Source organism: Garra rufa, unplaced genomic scaffold, assembly GCF_049309525.1.
Source record: "Garra rufa unplaced genomic scaffold, GarRuf1.0 hap1_unplaced_002, whole genome shotgun sequence".
Lineage (NCBI taxonomy): Eukaryota > Metazoa > Chordata > Actinopteri > Cypriniformes > Cyprinidae > Garra > Garra rufa.
The window spans coordinates 10887530-10899668 of record NW_027394277.1 but is presented as its reverse complement, the minus strand read 5'-3'; the positions used below and the strand labels follow the sequence as shown (position 1 = coordinate 10899668).

Genomic DNA, 12139 nt, shown 5'->3' with positions numbered 1-12139 from the left:
TATCAGCCGAGTTACAAGACTAAAATGGGGTCAGATTTAACTGTGAGAGATGACTAGTGGTTAAAAGAATGAGACATAAAAGAAAATTGGTTTAAATAGATTTGGTGTATTTACAAGGTTCACATAAAAGACTTTAAAACAACACGATAAAACTAGGTAAACTCTGTTAAAAGAATACAGTTCATTTGTCCATACCCTAAAAACAGGTAAACTCTGTTAAAAGAATACAGTTCATTTGTCCATACCCTAAAAACAGTCCAAGAACCCCAGTGTGTTGATAAGTCCAATGTGAGTGTCCACCAGTGTATATACAATCCACAGAAAGTGTAATCCAAAGTTTGCAGGTGGTGAATGGAAAGGTGAGCTCTAAAATGAGCAACTCCTTAATCCAACAGTTTGGTGACTGTCCTTTGTTTGTCATGCTGCTCTCTTATACAGTTGTACTTCCTGCTTCCTGTCATGTGTCTAGTCACATGACAGGCCAACCATCCATTTATTAAAGACACATACACTTAAAATGTTAAGAGTAATAAAATGGCCTAAAAAACATGTAAAACACTTAAAACTCTATAATACATGTAAATGATTGTAATAAATAGAGCGGTAAAACACGTCTTTCTAAAAGCCAGCATATTATATAAATAGTGAAGAAAAGGCAAAAGCTTACAGCACCTGGTATTCCCAGGCGGTCTCCCATCCAAGTACTAACCAGGCCCGACGCTGCTTAGCTTCCGAGATCAGACGAGATCGGGCGCTCTCAGCGCGGTATGGCCATAAGGGAGGACTGCTCCAAAAAGTGGGCTATTTAAAGATCAGCCTCCGTAAAAGCCAGCATATTATATAAATAGTGAAGAAAAGGCAAAAGCTTACAGCACCTGGTATTCCCAGGAAGTCTCCCATCCAAGTACTAACCAGGCCCGACGCTGCTTAGCTTCCGAGATCAGACGAGATCGGGCGCTCTCAGCGCGGTATGGCCATAAGCGAGGGCTGCTCCAAAAAGTGGGCTATTTAAAGATCAGCCTCCGTAAAAGCCAGCATATTATATAAATAGTGAAGAAAAGGCAAAAGCTTACAGCACCTGGTATTCCCAGGCGGTCTCCCATAAAAGTGTAACAATCGGCCTTATCAGCCGAGTTACAAGACTAAAATGGGGTCAGATTTAACTGTGAGAGATGACTAGTGGTTAAAAGAATGAGACATAAAAGAAAATTGGTTTAAATAGATTTGGTGTATTTACAAGGTTCACATAAAAGACTTTAAAACAACACGATAAAACTAGGTAAACTCTGTTAAAAGAATACAGTTCATTTGTCCATACCCTAAAAACAGGTAAACTCTGTTAAAAGAATACAGTTCATTTGTCCATACCCTAAAAACAGTCCAAGAACCCCAGTGTGTTGATAAGTCCAATGTGAGTGTCCACCAGTGTATATACAATCCACAGAAAGTGTAATCCAAAGTTTGCAGGTGGTGAATGGAAAGGTGAGCTCTAAAATGAGCAACTCCTTAATCCAACAGTTTGGTGACTGTCCTTTGTTTGTCATGCTGCTCTCTTATACAGTTGTACTTCCTGCTTCCTGTCATGTGTCTAGTCACATGACAGGCCAACCATCCATTTATTAAAGACACATACACTTAAAATGTTAAGAGTAATAAAATGGCCTAAAAAACATGTAAAACACTTAAAACTCTATAATACATTTAAATGATTGTAATAAATAGAGCGGTAAAACACGTCTTTCTAAAAGCCAGCATATTATATAAATAGTGAAGAAAAGGCAAAAGCTTACAGCACCTGGTATTCCCAGGCGGTCTCCCATCCAAGTACTAACCAGGCCCGACGCTGCTTAGCTTCCGAGATCAGACGAGATTGGGCGCTCTCAGCGCGGTATGGCCATAAGGGAGGGCTGCTCCAAAAAGTGGGCTATTTAAAGATCAGCCTCCGTAAAAGCCAGCATATTATATAAATAGTGAAGAAAAGGCAAAAGCTTACAGCACCTGGTATTCCCAGGCGGTCTCCCATAAAAGTGTAACAATCGGCCTCATCAGCCGAGTTACAAGACTAAAATGGGGTCAGATTTAACTGTGAGAGATGACTAGTGGTTAAAAGAATGAGACATAAAAGAAAATTGGTTTAAATAGATTTGGTGTATATACAAGGTTCACATAAAAGACTTTAAAACAACACGATAAAACTAGGTAAACTCTGTTAAAAGAATACAGTTCATTTGTCCATACCCTAAAAACAGGTAAACTCTGTTAAAAGAATACAGTTCATTTGTCCATACCCTAAAAACAGTCCAAGAACCCCAGTGTGTTGATAAGTCCAATGTGAGTGTCCACCAGTGTATATACAATCCACAGAAAGTGTAATCCAAAGTTTGCAGGTGGTGAATGGAAAGGTGAGCTCTAAAATTAGCAACTCCTCAATCCAACAGTTTGGTGACTGTCCTTTGTTTGTCATGCTGCTCTCTTATACAGTTGTACTTCCTGCTTCCTGTCATGTGTCTAGTCACATGACAGGCCAACCATCCATTTATTAAAGACACATACACTTAAAATGTTAAGAGTAATAAAATGGCCTAAAAAACATGTAAAACACTTAAAACTCTATAATACATTTAAATGATTGTAATAAATAGAGCGGTAAAACACGTCTTTCTAAAAGCCAGCATATTATATAAATAGTGAAGAAAAGGCAAAAGCTTACAGCACCTGGTATTCCCAGGCGGTCTCCCATCCAAGTACTAACCAGGCCCGACGCTGCTTAGCTTCCGAGATCAGACGAGATCGGGCGCTCTTTTTTTTTTTTTTTTTTTTATTAAAGAAATTTCATAATACAAATTTTCCAATGTGTGCTTCACATTAGAAGTCTCACGACAAAATAAATAAACATTAAAAAATACATCACATTATCATCAACAAAGCAAAAGGAACACATTAACAATAAGATGAATTTTCAACCAATAAAAACATCAACAATACAATATAGTTGTCCACCCAAAGACGAAAGAAAAGAAGAAAAAAAAATTAAAAATAAGATAAAATATAATCTACTCATCTCGTATTTTTTGTTTAAAATCATGCCTTTTATACTTAAGATTTAGAAAGCTCTTTCTCTTCCTGGCAATTTGCACATGAAATTCTCTAAAACATTACAAACTGTTGGTGTAAAAACATCATAAAAAGCTTTCAGCATATTTTCACTTTTAAAATACACATATAATTGTTCTACATATACTTCTATTTTCCTTTTAAAAACAGTCCAAACCTCTAACACCATTTTTTCTTTTTTGGCCACAATTCTTCTTTCCCAAATTGCGCTTTTCATTAACATTATACACAGATTTATAAACTTTTTGTGTTGACCCTTCTTTTCCCAACCAAACATCACTACTCTTTTCCATTCCATTGCACTTTCATCCCAACCTTCGCTCACATCTTTAATTAAACATTTACATTTCCTTAGAAAATCCTCCAATTCTTTACAATATAAAAACAAATGTAAAATCCCCTCTTCTTTTTCATGACACACTTTACACATTGGATTTTGTTCCATTCCCACCTTGTTTAAAACAGACTCAGTAAAAACCGCTTTATGCCTTATAAAATATTCCAAACATCCTAACTTTGTTTCAACACACCTCCCCCTCATGTTTCTCCATATACATTCTTCTTTTAGATCCTTGAATTTTTCCACCCAGTACTTATTTACAATCGGCTCTTTAAAAACACCATCTCTAAAAACACAATAAAACATTTTTACAGTACATTCTTTAAAATCATACATTTTTCCCCCCAGTTTCACAAAAATATTTCCCTCTGTTTGCTCTCCTTCCATACTCTCTATTCTTTTAATCCACTCTTTGGGTATTGCATTTTTAATAATTTCATATTTATTTGTTATTTCTTGTTTACTGTATTCTTCTTTTGCTTCCTCCATCGCATCCACAATATATTGTATCGGTAAAAAACCCTCTTTAAATTCATACAAAACATCTCTCACTCTTGTTATCCCCACATCCATCCATTTTTTAAAAAATATTGCTTTCTCTTGTTTTAAAATGTTGTTATTTAAGAACAGAGGTTGATTTAAAATGTTTTCTCTTCCATGCGGATTGTACTCGATTTTCGTTAAAAAATTCCCCCAGGCACTAAAAATTTCTCTATAAAATTCGGGTAATCCTTCCGTCATCCAAATTTTTGTTTTCATCCATAATATTCCGTCCCCCATGTTAAAATCCCCACATTTGTTTAAAAAGTATTTCATTGTTTTTTTCCACTCAGTTTTGTTATCTTGTTGCAGGTATTTCTTAACAATTTTTACTCTCAACGCATTTTTTCGCTGTTCCACATCCATTAAACCTAAGCCCCCCTTCTCTATCGCCCCTAAAATCGTATTATGTGCAATCCTTGCTGGTTTCCCCTCCCATAAAAAGTCAAGAAAACATTTCTTCAACCTCCGTTCTGTCCATAAAGGTATTTCAGAAACATATAAAACATACCAAAGTTTAGAAACCATTAAAACATTCAATATTAAAACCTTCCCCTTCAAGTTTAAAGTTCTCAATTTCCAAAAATTTAATCTTCTCTCTATATCTGTTACTAGTTGCTCCCACATTTCATCTCTTACTTTCCTCTCATTCTTTCCCATTACAACTCCTAAAATCCTCATTTCTTCCACTTCCTTAAAATTAAAACAATCCATTAAAACCATAGCTTTACCAAATCTCATATATACCGTTTTCTCCTCATTTACTTTACTTCCAGACCCACTACAATATTCTTTTACCACCTTCATAACTTCTTTAACACTCTCTTTTCCCTTTACAATTATTGTTGTGTCATCAGCATATTGAAAAACTTTCCCCTCAGCCTTATTTCCCTCAATTTCTATCCCTATTATTCTTTCATTCTGTTTTATAGCCAGTCCCAAGGGTTCAGAAACAAGTGAGTACAATAATGCTGAGAGTGGACAACCCTGTCTTATTGACCTTGTTATTTTAAAACACTCTGTTAAAAACCCATTGCATTTTATCTTTGTTAGTGCACCCTTATATAAAATCTCAATCCATTTAATAAAATTTTCCCCGAACCCAAAACTCCTTAAAACCTCAAATAAATACCCGTGCTCAACCCTATCAAAAGCTTTTTCAAAATCCAAACTAATTATATATCCTTCTTCATTTTTTTCTTTCATGTACCATATCGTGTCCCTTATACTCATTGTTATGTCGGCTATATCTCTTCCTTTGACTCCATATGCTTGGTTTGTTTTAATTATACTTGGCATTACTTCCTTTAATCTGTTTGCTAAAACCTTCGCTAAAATCTTAAGATCTGTATTCAACATCGTGATTGGTCTGTAGTTTTTTAGATCTACTTTTTCTCCTTTCCTTTTATATATCAATTTCATTAACCCCATCCTTGTTCTTTCATTAATCTCTTCCTTTTCAAAAATTTCTTTAAAAACCTCATTTAAAATCTTTGTTAAAACTTCTTTAAAACAAACATAAAATTCAGTTCCCAAACCATCTATTCCTGGACTTTTCTTTTTATTCAGTTGATTTATTGCTCTTTCAATCTCGTCTTCCCTGATTTCTTGGTCACATTCTTTTTTATGTTCCTCACTTACTTTTGCTTTTATCTGATTCAACAGTTCCTTTTTTTCCTCCTCTTCCACCCCCCTTGCACTAAACAGATCCTCATAAAAATTCTTTATTTCTTTTAAAATCTTTTCATTCCCTTCTACAATTTCCCCATTCTCCCCTCTTATTTCTTTTATCGTTTCAGCTTTCCCTCTCTTTTTTTCCAGATCAAAAAAGAACTTTGTACATTTTTCTCCCTCCACCACATATTTTGCTTTGCTTCTTAACCTCGCCCCCTCATATTCCTTTTCTTCTATTTCTTTCAGTTTCCCCTCCATTTCCTTTATCTTTTGTATGTCTTGAAATTCTTTATTCAGTTCCATTTCCAAACTTTCCTTTATTCCTCTTTCTTTGGATCTTTTGCATTTCTGAATAACACTACAATACCTGATTGAGAATTTTTTGATTAAAAACTTTACACTCTCCCACCATATTCTCTTATCCTCTTCATACATTCCATTTTCCTTTTCTTTTTCTATAATTTCTTTCACTTTTAAAACATAATCTTCATTCTTTAAAATCTGTGTATTTAAAATCCATACTCCCGGACCTCTTTGCATTTGACTCCAGTCCAACTTAAAAGATAAAATCTTATGATCGCTAAAACTTGTTTCTTTGTACTTAATATTTTCTATAAAATTCTCCACATTTCTTGTACATAAAACATAGTCAATTCTAGTTTGGCATACAAACTGCCCTACTATTTGTCTTCTCGAAAATTCTTTTTTCTTTTCATTTCTTTCTCTCCACACATCTATCATATTATTTTCATCCATTAATGCTTTTAATTCTTTTCTTCCTGTATCTGTTTTAAAAACCATTCCTTCAGCCATATCCTGTTTACTAAAAACTGTGTTAAAATCCCCCATCATAATTATTTCTTTATACTTCTTTACAATGTTTCTTAAAACATTAAAAAACTCTTTCTTTTCCTTATCTTCCACTGGTGCATGTACATTTACTAAAATCAAATCTCTTCCTTCATATTTTGTCTCAACTACCAAACATTTCCCCATCTTGTCCTTATACACACTTTTACTCACTTTAAAAACATCGTCCTTCATTAAAAAAGCCACACCTCTCCCAGCCCGCCCATCTCCATTATTATATAAAATACCTCCATCCCATCTCTTTTTATAATCATTCATCACATTTTCTCTCCAGTTTGTTTCTTGTAATGCAACAATGTCTTCCCTTTTACATTTTTCTTTTACTTTTTCAAACTTCCTCATGTCCATCAGACCCCTTGCATTAAAAGCAACACAACTTAAAACCATTAAAAGTAAATAAAAAAAATACATAAAAATCATTATTCATCATTTTCTCCCTCCAGGACCCTTAGCACATCAAATCTGTTAGTCTCTGTCATAATCTTTTTTCTTGCACTTTCCAAATTTGGTTTTACCTTCAGTGCTCTCCTTCTTATTTGTCCTTTCCCTCCTCTGTCTTTGTCCATTTTGTCCATCTTTATTCCCTCTTCATTGTCCGTTTCTTTAACTTGATCCAACCTTCCTTGCCCATCTCTCTCCACATCACCCAGAAAAGTATTAAAACTGTCCGACATCTCCATCTCTGTCCATTGAGTGTCCTGCTCCACTGTTTGTTCGTTATTATTAATGTTGTCTTCTCTTCTTTCTCCTTCCTCTCTGCAGCTCGGTCCTCCTTCCGTTTCTTTTTGTTGTAGTCCTTCCTCCTCGTTGTTTCCTTCATGCACCTGTCTGCCCACCTGTTCTTCCCTTCCTCCTTCCTCTCCCTCCATCCAACATTCACATTTATTTAAAACTTCCTGACACCCCGGGCACCTGACAGCATTGCAATCTCGTGCAAAATGTCCCCTCTCCTCACATTTGTAGCACACAAAATTTGGGCATTCTATTAGCAGGTGATCCGGGCTCATGCACAGCCTACAGGTCTTCACCTGATGGCTGTGCATCACCCGGAAGTACTGCGGCCCTTCGGCTGTTTCTAGCCGTGTGCTATATCCTCCTGAGACCCCGCCCATTGACTTATGTCCTCTGTAGTGGACCTTGTGTTTTCATGAATTTTCTTTGAATTTTTTGAGCTACTCTGTCAAGTCCTGTTGTACTGTGCAGAGGACATCCTGGGCTTTCTAGTGATATGTCATTTGATTGGCTGGCATGCTAGGAACCACTTTTACACTGAATCCAAAATGGCCGACATGCAAATGAGCACATTTTATGGGAAGGACAGAGATATGTAAAATTTAGCTTTTTTACATGTTTTTTACTATTATTATCACATATATATTTGTTTATTAAAGTGTCAGTAACAATACATTTAGCTTTCAAAGCTGTTAAATTGTTTATGTTTCAAAATATCATCCTTTTTTAAATGTCAACTATAGTGGACATCAGGACCATCTTAATGTAATTAATGACTGCATGTTGTAGGAGGCAGAACTGAAGCAGAGAGGATTTTTATAAGATAGTTGAGGGAGACTCTGACTTAGAGCTGTCAGATGAGGATAAATTTGAATGTAACATACAAGAAGATGTTGAAGAAGAGGAAGAAATTGCAGGAGACTCAGATGAGCAGACTGAGACAGACACAGAGACAGAAAGGGAAGAACAGGAAAGATACCGCACTCTGTGGTTCTGCAGAAGGACAATGCACACCAGCAAATTCACTTCTGAATGGTTGAAGAAAAACAAAATGAAGACTTTGGAGTGGCCTAGTCAAAGTCCTGACCTGAATCCTATTGAGATGCCAACAGCATGACCTTAAAAAAGGCGGTCCATGCTCGAAAACCCTCCAATGTGGCTGAATTACAACAATTCTGCCAAGATGAGTGGGCCAAAATTCCTGCACAGTGCTGTAACAGACTCATTGCAAGTTATGGAAAATGCTTGATTTCAGTTGTTTTGTTTTTGTTACATAAATGTTGGATTAATATCCCTTTACAGCCATATTCTGTACAGTTTTGTTGTCTGAGTTTGGCTGTCGTTTCGAACTAAAATGGTCCTGTGGTCCACTACAGTGGACATGCTGTAAAATTAAAAATAAAAACAAAACCTAAAAACTCTAAATTGTAGAATTTTTTTTTAACCCAAAGGATGTAGGAAATCACAAAAAAACAACAATAAAGAGGCACTTTTTTTCTTTGGGTCTCAGGAGGATATGGCAACGATGCCACTTGCTTGGGGAACCTCACCTTAAGGAACCTTGTTCCATCTTCAATGTCGGTGCCCGGGTAGCGTCTTCTTTTAATTTTGGTAATGGGATCAACTCCCCATCCCTCCAATTTTCCTAAAATTTCTTTGTCATCCAGGTAGACAGGCAGGTGCATGAAGGAAACAACATAATCCCTGTTTTGTAGATTTTTTACTTCACAGTCCACTCCTTTTATTCTTAGTCCATCAATTAGTTTTTCACACGTTTCTTCTTTTTCCATTGTCAGTTCGTATTCTTTCCCTTGTCTTGGTCTTAGTGCTAAAATTTTGCCATGTCCACATTGTTCCGTTACAGCTTTAATAATGTCCTCCGCTCTCACCCCAATCACATTCTCCACATTCACAATCACTGTAGCTTCCTTTAAATATTGTCGCTCAACAAACTTTTCTCTTACTTCCTGTTTTTTTCCATTTGTAGCTCGTGGTCGTTTATCCAGTCCAATGTCGTTTGCCGTGCGTGTTCCTCCTGCCAGTCCAGTCTCGTTTGCCGTGCATGTTCCTCCAGCCAGTCCAGTGTCCATTGCCGTGCGTGTTCCTCCTGCCAGTCCAGTGTCGTTTGCCATCCGTCTCTCTCCAGCCAGTTCTGTTTCGTAATCCATTAATCCGTCCGTTTTTTTTAAAGAAAAATAAGTTAAGAAAAAAAAGGTTTAACCACCCTCCAGCCAGCAAAAATGCTGCTGTTAGGTGGTTTTATAACTGAAAAAAACACAAAAAAACTAACTTAAAGTAAAACCACTCACAAAACAAACAAAAAAAATCAAACACAAAATGGAGGAGAGCCTTCCTCTCCCAACTGCTGCCAACCACTTCCTGTTGCTCTCTAGCGCTCTCAGGTGGCGGTATGGCCATAAGCAAGGGCTGCTCCAAAAAGTGGGCTATTTAAAGATCAGCCTCCGTAAAAGCCAGCATATTATATAAATAGTGAAGAAAAGGCAAAAGCTTACAGCACCTGGTATTCCCAGGCGGTCTCCCATCCAAGTACTAACCAGGCCCGACGCTGCTTAGCTTCCGAGATCAGACAAGATCGGGCGCTCTCAGCGCGGTATGGCCATAAGCGAGGGCTGCTCCAAAAAGTGGGCTATTTAAAGATCAGCCTCCGTAAAAGCCAACATATTATATAAATAGTGAAGAAAAGGCAAAAGCTTACAGCACCTGGTATTCCCAGGCGGTCTCCCATAAAAGTGTAACAATCGGCCTTATCAGCCGAGTTACAAGACTAAAATGGGGTCAGATTTAACTGTGAGAGATGACTAGTGGTTAAAAGAATGAGACATAAAAGAAAATTGGTTTAAATAGATTTGGTGTATTTACAAGGTTCACATAAAAGACTTTAAAACAACACGATAAAACTAGGTAAACTCTGTTAAAAGAATACAGTTCATTTGTCCATACCCTAAAAACAGGTAAACTCTGTTAAAAGAATACAGTTCATTTGTCCATACCCTAAAAACAGTCCAAGAACCCCAGTGTGTTGATAAGTCCAATGTGAGTGTCCACCAGTGTATATACAATCCACAGAAAGTGTAATCCAAAGTTTGCAGGTGGTGAATGGAAAGGTGAGCTCTAAAATTAGCAACTCCTCAATCCAACAGTTTGGTGACTGTCCTTTGTTTGTCATGCTGCTCTCTTATACAGTTGTACTTCCTGCTTCCTGTCATGTGTCTAGTCACATGACAGGCCAACCATCCATTTATTAAAGACACATACACTTAAAATGTTAAGAGTAATAAAATGGCCTAAAAAACATGTAAAACACTTAAAACTCTATAATACATGTAAATGATTGTAATAAATAGAGCGGTAAAACACGTCTTTCTAAAAGCCAGCATATTATATAAATAGTGAAGAAAAGGCAAAAGCTTACAGCACCTGGTATTCCCAGGCGGTCTCCCATCCAAGTACTAACCAGACCCGACGCTGCTTAGCTTCCGAGATCAGACGAGATCGGGCGCTCTCAGCGCGGTATGGCCATAAGCAAGGACTGCTCCAAAAAGTGGGCTATTTAAAGATCAGCCTCCGTAAAAGCCAGCATATTATATAAATAGTGAAGAAAAGGCAAAAGCTTACAGCACCTGGTATTCCCAGGCGGTCTCCCATCCAAGTACTAACCAGGCCCGACGCTGCTTAGCTTCCGAGATCAGACGAGATCGGGCGCTCTCAGCGCGGTATGGCCATAAGCAAGGGCTGCTCCAAAAAGTGGGCTATTTAAAGATCAGCCTCCGTAAAAGCCAGCATATTATATAAATAGTGAAGAAAAGGCAAAAGCTTACAGCACCTGGTATTCCCAGGCGGTCTCCCATAAAAGTGTAACAATCGGCCTTATCAGCCGAGTTACAAGACTAAAATGGGGTCAGATTTAACTGTGAGAGATGACTAGTGGTTAAAAGAATGAGACATAAAAGAAAATTGGTTTAAATAGATTTGGTGTATTTACAAGGTTCACATAAAAGACTTTAAAACAACACGATAAAACTAGGTAAACTCTGTTAAAAGAATACAGTTCATTTGTCCATACCCTAAAAACAGGTAAACTCTGTTAAAAGAATACAGTTCATTTGTCCATACCCTAAAAACAGTCCAAAAAACCCCAGTGTGTTGATAAGTCCAATGTGAGTGTCCACCAGTGTATATACAATCCACAGAAAGTGTAATCCAAAGTTTGCAGGTGGTGAATGGAAAGGTGAGCTCTAAAATGAGCAACTCCTTAATCCAACAGTTTGGTGACTGTCCTTTGTTTGTCATGCTGCTCTCTTATACAGTTGTACTTCCTGCTTCCTGTCATGTGTCTAGTCACATGACAGGCCAACCATCCATTTATTAAAGACACATACACTTAAAATGTTAAGAGTAATAAAATGGCCTAAAAAACATGTAAAACACTTAAAACTCTATAATACATTTAAATGATTGTAATAAATAGAGCGGTAAAACACGTCTTTCTAAAAGCCAGCATATTATATAAATAGTGAAGAAAAGGCAAAAGCTTACAGCACCTGGTATTCCCAGGCGGTCTCCCATCCAAGTACTAACCAGGCCCGACGCTGCTTAGCTTCCGAGATCAGACGAGATCGGGCGCTCTCAGCGCGGTATGGCCATAAGCCAAGGCTGCTCCAAAAAGTGGGCTATTTAAAGATCAGCCTCCGTAAAAGCCAGCATATTATATAAATAGTGAAGAAAAGGCAAAAGCTTACAGCACCTGGTATTCCCAGGCGGTCTCCCATAAAAGTGTAACAATCGGCCTTATCAGCCGAGTTACAAGACTAAAATGGGGTCAGATTTAACTGTGAGAGATGACTAGTG

At 37.2% G+C, this 12139-nt stretch overlaps 7 non-coding genes across 7 annotated transcripts; all 7 read right to left on the bottom strand.

Moving 5' to 3' along the window:
* Positions 1–660: 660 nt before the first annotated feature.
* Positions 661–779, bottom strand: LOC141306716 (5S ribosomal RNA). Its single transcript, XR_012345674.1, has one exon. It is a non-coding gene; the product is annotated as a 5S ribosomal RNA (ribosomal RNA).
* Positions 780–863: 84 nt separating this feature from the next.
* LOC141306480 (5S ribosomal RNA) lies at positions 864–982 on the bottom strand. Its single transcript, XR_012345438.1, has one exon. It is a non-coding gene; the product is annotated as a 5S ribosomal RNA (ribosomal RNA).
* An 801-nt stretch (positions 983–1783) lies between these two features.
* On the bottom strand, positions 1784–1902 carry LOC141307568 (5S ribosomal RNA). The gene has a single exon (XR_012346521.1). It is a non-coding gene; the product is annotated as a 5S ribosomal RNA (ribosomal RNA).
* A 7874-nt stretch (positions 1903–9776) lies between these two features.
* LOC141306746 (5S ribosomal RNA) lies at positions 9777–9895 on the bottom strand. The gene has a single exon (XR_012345703.1). It is a non-coding gene; the product is annotated as a 5S ribosomal RNA (ribosomal RNA).
* An 801-nt stretch (positions 9896–10696) lies between these two features.
* On the bottom strand, positions 10697–10815 carry LOC141306656 (5S ribosomal RNA). Its single transcript, XR_012345613.1, has one exon. It is a non-coding gene; the product is annotated as a 5S ribosomal RNA (ribosomal RNA).
* Positions 10816–10899: 84 nt separating this feature from the next.
* On the bottom strand, positions 10900–11018 carry LOC141308063 (5S ribosomal RNA). The gene has a single exon (XR_012346986.1). It is a non-coding gene; the product is annotated as a 5S ribosomal RNA (ribosomal RNA).
* Positions 11019–11820: 802 nt separating this feature from the next.
* Positions 11821–11939, bottom strand: LOC141308062 (5S ribosomal RNA). Its single transcript, XR_012346985.1, has one exon. It is a non-coding gene; the product is annotated as a 5S ribosomal RNA (ribosomal RNA).
* Between the last annotated feature and the right edge of the window lie 200 nt (positions 11940–12139).